We start from the raw sequence: 6,862 nt of genomic DNA on the forward strand, positions 1-6,862 counted from the left end.
GAGAAGGAATGCATAACTTAGAAAGAAGATAAAGCAACTGGAAGAGGGGAAGATGCATTTGAGACTAGATGCTGATGTTCAGAAATTGGAAACTGAGAAAGTGAGAAAGGGCAAGAATAAGGCCGAAGAAGATTTGGATAGTCTAAAATCGATTATAAGAAGCTATATTTATCAATGAAAACTACCGGATTGGGGAAAACGCCAGAGTAATGGCGACAGGAGATTCAAGAAGAAAAGACTAGAGCTGATCGATGGGAAAGAAAATTCCAAGTTACTCAAGATCAAAAGGAAGCCTTAGAAAAGAGCTTATCAAAAAATCGAAATGAGAAAATTGAGGTAAAAGCTAGAGTGGCAGAATTGGAAAAGTCGTTTCATCAGTGTCATAGCCGAAACTTTGCAATGGAGTTGAAGGCGAGCTCAAACAAGATTGAAGAGCTGAAAAGGAAGATAGAATAACTCGAGACTGTGTTGTGAAACTACGAACTCCAGGTTGATCTCCTTGAAGCAAATGAAGAGCATTGGAAAGAGCAACTCCATCGTTCCCAAGATCAAGTTAGGGACAGTGATTATATTATGGATGAAGCCGTGGCTCAGATGCGAGAGGTGGTTGATCATTTACAGACTCTAGTAGTTCAGGCTGACGTGCTAAGTGTAAAATATGAATTAAAATTAGACTGGGGTCGAGAGTTCGCCTGGATTTTTAGGAAGGTTAAAACTTTGAGCATTAGGGCGAAACCATTTATGTAATCTGTTTTATGTGAAGAATTTTGTTTTCTAGTAAAGTTATTCTAAAGGGAATTGAATCAGAGTCGACGCTCTAAAGGGAATTGAATCAGAGTCGACGCCTTTTTTACATTCATTCCATGTATTTGCATTACATCACATTACATGCATTAACTTTCAAAAAAGGACCCTAATTAATTAAAAATTATTTCCGTGAATCTGGAAACCGACAAAAGCCCACCGATTAAGTATTATTACGGTACACGAAAGAAAACTAAGGCAATGAACCAAAGATTGGAAAGGTTAGAGCAAATGTAAAAAGAAATGCAAGATTGGTTTCAAGTACAGATGCAAGAGCAACTGGCCAAGATTCAACAGGATATGAAGGATCAGATGTTAGAATCCCAAAAGAGCATGATGTAACACCCCTTACCCGTATCCGAGGCCGGAATAGGGTACGAGGTATTACTGGACTTGAGTACTTGTAATTATTTAAAACCGAGACATAAAATTTCATAAATTTTAAACTTTTCAAACATATTCAAGACTATCTACATTAAATGACTTTATACAATAGAGACCTTCAAATAACATAGGTCAGCATTTTAGGCCAACTCCTAGCAACTTAATAATAATTAAACGAGTCTCCATACATTCCAAAGACTTAAAAATACTTTAAAACCTTTATATATCGATCAATAGTTTGATAGTGTGATTTAACCTCCGGCGACCTCCAACTCGAGCTAACATCTGCGACACTATAGGAAAAAGGAAAGGAAAGGAGTAAGCATTATAGCTTAGTAAGTAAATATGTAAATATTAATAAAAAATACATTATCATACATTAAAAAAAGTCACAATATGTTCCGGAACATTACCATCACAAACACACATACTTTCAACATTACAATTATAAGCAGGTTCAAAATAAGTGTCTAGCAGTACCAGCAGACTAAATTATTTATTTCGGAGCTACAAAACTCCAAATTACAAACCGTTAATTTTAATTGAAACTAAATTCATGTATATTCTTACCATAAAATTCTTATAATTTTTTGTCTAGCCAATTAGTACAGTTTATTCATTTAATTTACCCTGTTTCCTTTGCTCAACCGCTTACGACCACTCTTCACTACAAATAAATTTTCTCTTCGTATAGAACTCATATGATGTTATAGTTTATTTTATTTAAAACTAGACTCATCAAAAATTTAAAAGATATAAATTATATCCCATAATTATTTTTTTACAATTTTTAATTATTTTTCAAAGTCAGAATAGGGGATCACGTAGTCATTCTAAACCAGTCTCATAGAAACTTAAATATCTCAGAATATAGAATTCCTTTGCTTGCTCTATTTCTGTTATATGAAAATAGACTCATTAAGATTTAATTTGATACTTTATTCAGTATCTGATTCAATTTCTACTATTTTTGGTAAATTTTTAGATTCTCATCACTGCAACTATCCAGAACAGTTTTATTGTCAATTCTGATCTTTCACACTTCAATTGTATTCATCACTTACCCATAACAATCTTTCCAATTTCCAATCACATATCAAGCATATTACTCATAAGTTACACACGTATATACTTACACTTATCTTCACAAAGCCATACACAATTTCATTTAATCAATTTCCCAATTGAACACTTCGGAATAATAACAGATACGCTATGGTATCGTACATAGTCCACCTTTAAAATCGAAGCTCTCTTGTACACATAGTGGCCTTCAATTAGCATACTCATGTGACCTAACTCGATTGTACACATAATTTTGGCTCTCTTGTACACATGGTGTACACATAGTATCACCCATGTGACCTAGCCACTTTATCTCATAGCTCTCTTGTTTACATGGTGTCCTTCACCTGGAACCACACATGCAACCTAGCTACATCTATCTCGTAGCTCTCTTGTCTACATGGTGTACACATAGTATCACCCATGCGACCTAGCTACCTCATAATGTCTCGTAGCTCTTTTGTACACATGGTATACATCCTGAATTACACATGTGACCTAGCTACATACCATCTGTATCTTTCGATTCCGAAGGTTCAAACGGGAAGTATCTCACTTTCTAATACTTTATTCCATTCTTCCAATAGTCAATTATGATTCAAAAATCATCTACAATACATAAAATATGCTGAAATATAAAAACATAATAAAGATAATGTATTATTTACATACAAACTTACATACTTTCTCATTTCCATGTTGAATTAATATTGAACATTTAAATCATCATAATTATACTTACTTACAACACCTCGGAAATCACAGTAAATATATTAATTTTGCATTGAAACATGCATAAATTAATTCTTATTATACATATGAACTTTCCTCGATACTAAAACGACCATTTTACCAACTTTCCCAATTTTCGATTTTTCTCCCATTCTAGGTTCAAATCTCGTTTTTCGGTATCTAAAACATCATATTTTACTTATTTAATTAATTTACTATTCAAAACAGTCCTTAACTCAAACTTTGGAAAAATTACATTTTTGCCCCTAAACTTTTGCATATTTACACTTTTGCCCCTAAGCTAGGGAATTAAACTTCATACCTTGTTATTATGTTTTATGACATGCTGATCATTTTTCCCTTCTATGGAAACATCAAATTCTTACTCTAACACATAGTTATGAACAATAACAACTTTTACCGATTAAGCCGTTTTACTCATTTTTGCTTAAAACCACTTAACAAAAGTTGTTTAACATAATTTCAGCCTTCATATTCTACCATAAAACATCAAAATAAACACATTTCACCTATGGGTATTTTTCTAAATATGAACCCTAGCTTAAATTATTGCTAGAATAAGCTTAATCAAGTTACCGGGATTCCAAAAACATAAAGAACTTGAAAAACGGTGCTAGAACGGACTTACTATTGAGCTTGGAAAGCTTGAAAACCCTAGCAATGGCTTCCCCCATGCTAATTTCGGCCTCCATGAAAAAGATGAGTCAATTTTGGCTTTATTTTCCCTTTTTATTTCTTTTAATTACCAAATGACTAAAATGCCCTTAAGGCCTTTCTTTAAAATTTTGTCTTATTCATGCCCATTTTTGTCCAAACGAAATATAATGGTCTAATTACCAGTTAAGGACCTCCTCTTTAAAACCCCATTTCGATCAATTACTTATGAATTAGAACACATATTTTGCAACTTTTGCAATTTAGTCCTAAAAGTCTAATTAAGCACTTTATCAGTAAAATTTCGTAACGATATTTTAACACAATATTTTAATAAATAAATAAACCTTAAAAATTAATTGGAATAAATTTTTTGACTTCGAATTCGTGGTTCTAAAACCATCGTTCCTTTTAGGCCCTAAATCGGGCTATTACAGCAACTTCTGCAAATAAACCCTGATAGGCAAATTAAACATGCAATTTATAAAATTTCTTATCAATACTCTAACACATGCATCTAATCACTCGGTAAATCGTAAAAAAAATTAATCGAAATAAACTTTTCTATCTCAGATTTGTGGTTTTGCAACCACTATTCCATTTAGGCCCTATTTCGAGATGTTACACATGATGAACTAATTAACCCAGTTACTGATTGGAGGGCCAGAAAAAGGAAAGAGCCCTATGGTCAATTCCGGGGATGACAACAATGACCCTGTCTATCCACCAAAATTCACCCCAACAAACACAACCCAGTGCATATCCACATAGGGTGTCTGTTAACATCAGCCCCCAACATCAAGTAGTTGCTTCTGTACTAACAAACTTCCCGACAGGCTCAGGTTCCGCAGACAATCCAGAAAATCCCGTTGTCTCTGATCTTGATGACGTAGCAGAGATAGAAAAAGGAAAAAGTAGAGCTCCCAAAGTAACTCGAAGACTGATGCAAATGGCTGGAGGAGAAGTTCAAGGTATTGGGAAGTGCTGATTACCGTTATGGAGTTGATGCCAAATGCTTGAGCTTGGTTCCAGACCTGGTGCTCCCACCTAAGTTTAAGACCCCAGAGTTTGAGAAATATAACGGGACTAGCTACCCAAAAGCTCACATTATAATGTTCTGTCGAAGGATGACGGGCTATATTGATAATGATCAGTTGTTAATTCACTGTTTCCAAGATAGCCTGACTGGGGTAGCGGCCAAATGGTATAATCTATTGAGTCGTGCCCAAATTAATTCATGGAAGGAGCTGGCACAAGCCTTCATGAAACAATATGGCCACATAACAGATATGACACCTAATAGAATCACCTTGCAGAACATGGAGAAAAACCCAAATAAGAGCTTCAGGCAGTATGCTCAAAGGTAGAGGGAAATCGCCACACAAGTCCAACTACCTCTACTAGAAAAGGAGATGGCAATGCTCTTTATTAATACTGTGAAGGCTCCATTTATTAATCACATACTGGGGATACAACTAAGAGTTTCTTGGACATAGTAATGTCCAGTAAGATGATAGGAAATGCAATAAAGTGTGAAAAAATAGATGTGGGGGAAAACACCAAGAGATCAGCCCCAAAAAAAAGGGAGAATGAGGTAAATAGCATGAGTGTATACAACAAGGGTCATTCAAAGTCAATTACTATAAGCTAGACGAAGACAGTAACCACTAACCACCAGGGCTCCTCAAGGCAGAAATCCAATACAAGGGCAAATACAAAAAGACTAAAGTTCACACCTATACCCATGATGTATAGGGAGCTATATCAGAATCTATTTGATGTGCACGTGGTGTCCCCTTTCTACCTAAAACTGATGCAACCTCTATTTCCTAAATGGTATGATGTAAACGCTCAATGCGAATACCACGCTGGAATCACTGGGCATTCAATCGAAAATTATACTTTGTTTAAAAAGTTAGTCGAAAGGTTTATAAAAATGAGAATTGTAAAGTTTGATGACCCATCAGGACCAAATGTAGCAAGAAACCCGCTACCCAATCATGTTGACCAAGGGGTAAACGGGATAACTGAATATGGGAGCAAGAAAGTCAAAAATGAGGTTGTAAAAGTGAAAACCCCATTGAGACAGGTTTAGAAAGAGATGGTAAAAAGGAGATTGATCATACCAGATCTAGAGGGGAGACCTGAAGGAATGAGGAACTATTTTGAGTTCCATAATGGAGAGGGGCATAAAATTCAAGAGTGCATTGAGTTCAGGGCCCTAGTGCAAGACATGATAGACAATAAGAAAATAGAATTTTATGAAAATGTTAAAAGCCCCAAAGAGGGAAATATATGCCAGTCGGAGGGAGAACCGACAATAAAGGTACAGAAATTTAACTACCCGATGGTCATCATTTCACAACTAAGAAACAATGAAGCTGGAATACAAATGGCACCAAAGGTCATAACCCAGCTGGTGCTTCAAAGAAGGACCAAGATATGGGTTTCTATATACGTAATGGGAGGCATTACGATTCGGCAAATGCAAGAGCAGAACCTGTAAAAGGAAAAGCCTGGGCGGTCGAACCAAAGGAAGGAAAAACGACTAGATCTGAGTCACCTGTTAACGAGCCGGTTAATAAAGAGGAGGCTAAGGAATTCTTAAAAATTTTAAAGCACAGTGAGTATAGCATTGTAGAATAGCTGCATAAACAACCAGCTCGCATATCAGTGCTAGCTCTACTTTTAAGTTCGAAAGTACATCGTAGCGCATTGATAAAAGTATTAAACAAAACTTATGTCGCTAACAATATTTCAAACAACAAGCTAGACCGTTTGGTTAGCAACATAAGAGCTGATAGTTTCATCTTCTTTAATGATGATAAAATACCACCCAGAGGTATAGGATCGACTAGGGCTCTGCACATCGCCACCCGCTGTAAGGCGTATACGCTACCAGGGGTGTTGATTGATAATGGATCAGCCCTGAACGTCTTACCCCTGTCTACACTGAATAAGTTGCCTGTGGATAGCTCTCATATGAAGACATGTCAAAATATAGTAGAGCATTTAATGGCACCGAAAGGAGAGTAATGGGAAGAATCGAATTACCCCTTTTGATCGGTCCAAACACATACGAGGTGGACTTCCTGGTAATAGACATCAAGCCTTTTTATAATTGCTTATTGGGGAGGCCGTGGATACATTCAGCGGGGGTAATACCTTCATCACTGCATCAAAAGTTGAAGTTAGTAACAGA

The sequence above is a fragment of the Gossypium arboreum genome, chromosome 11 (genome assembly GCF_025698485.1).
Source record: "Gossypium arboreum isolate Shixiya-1 chromosome 11, ASM2569848v2, whole genome shotgun sequence".
NCBI lineage: Eukaryota > Viridiplantae > Streptophyta > Magnoliopsida > Malvales > Malvaceae > Gossypium > Gossypium arboreum.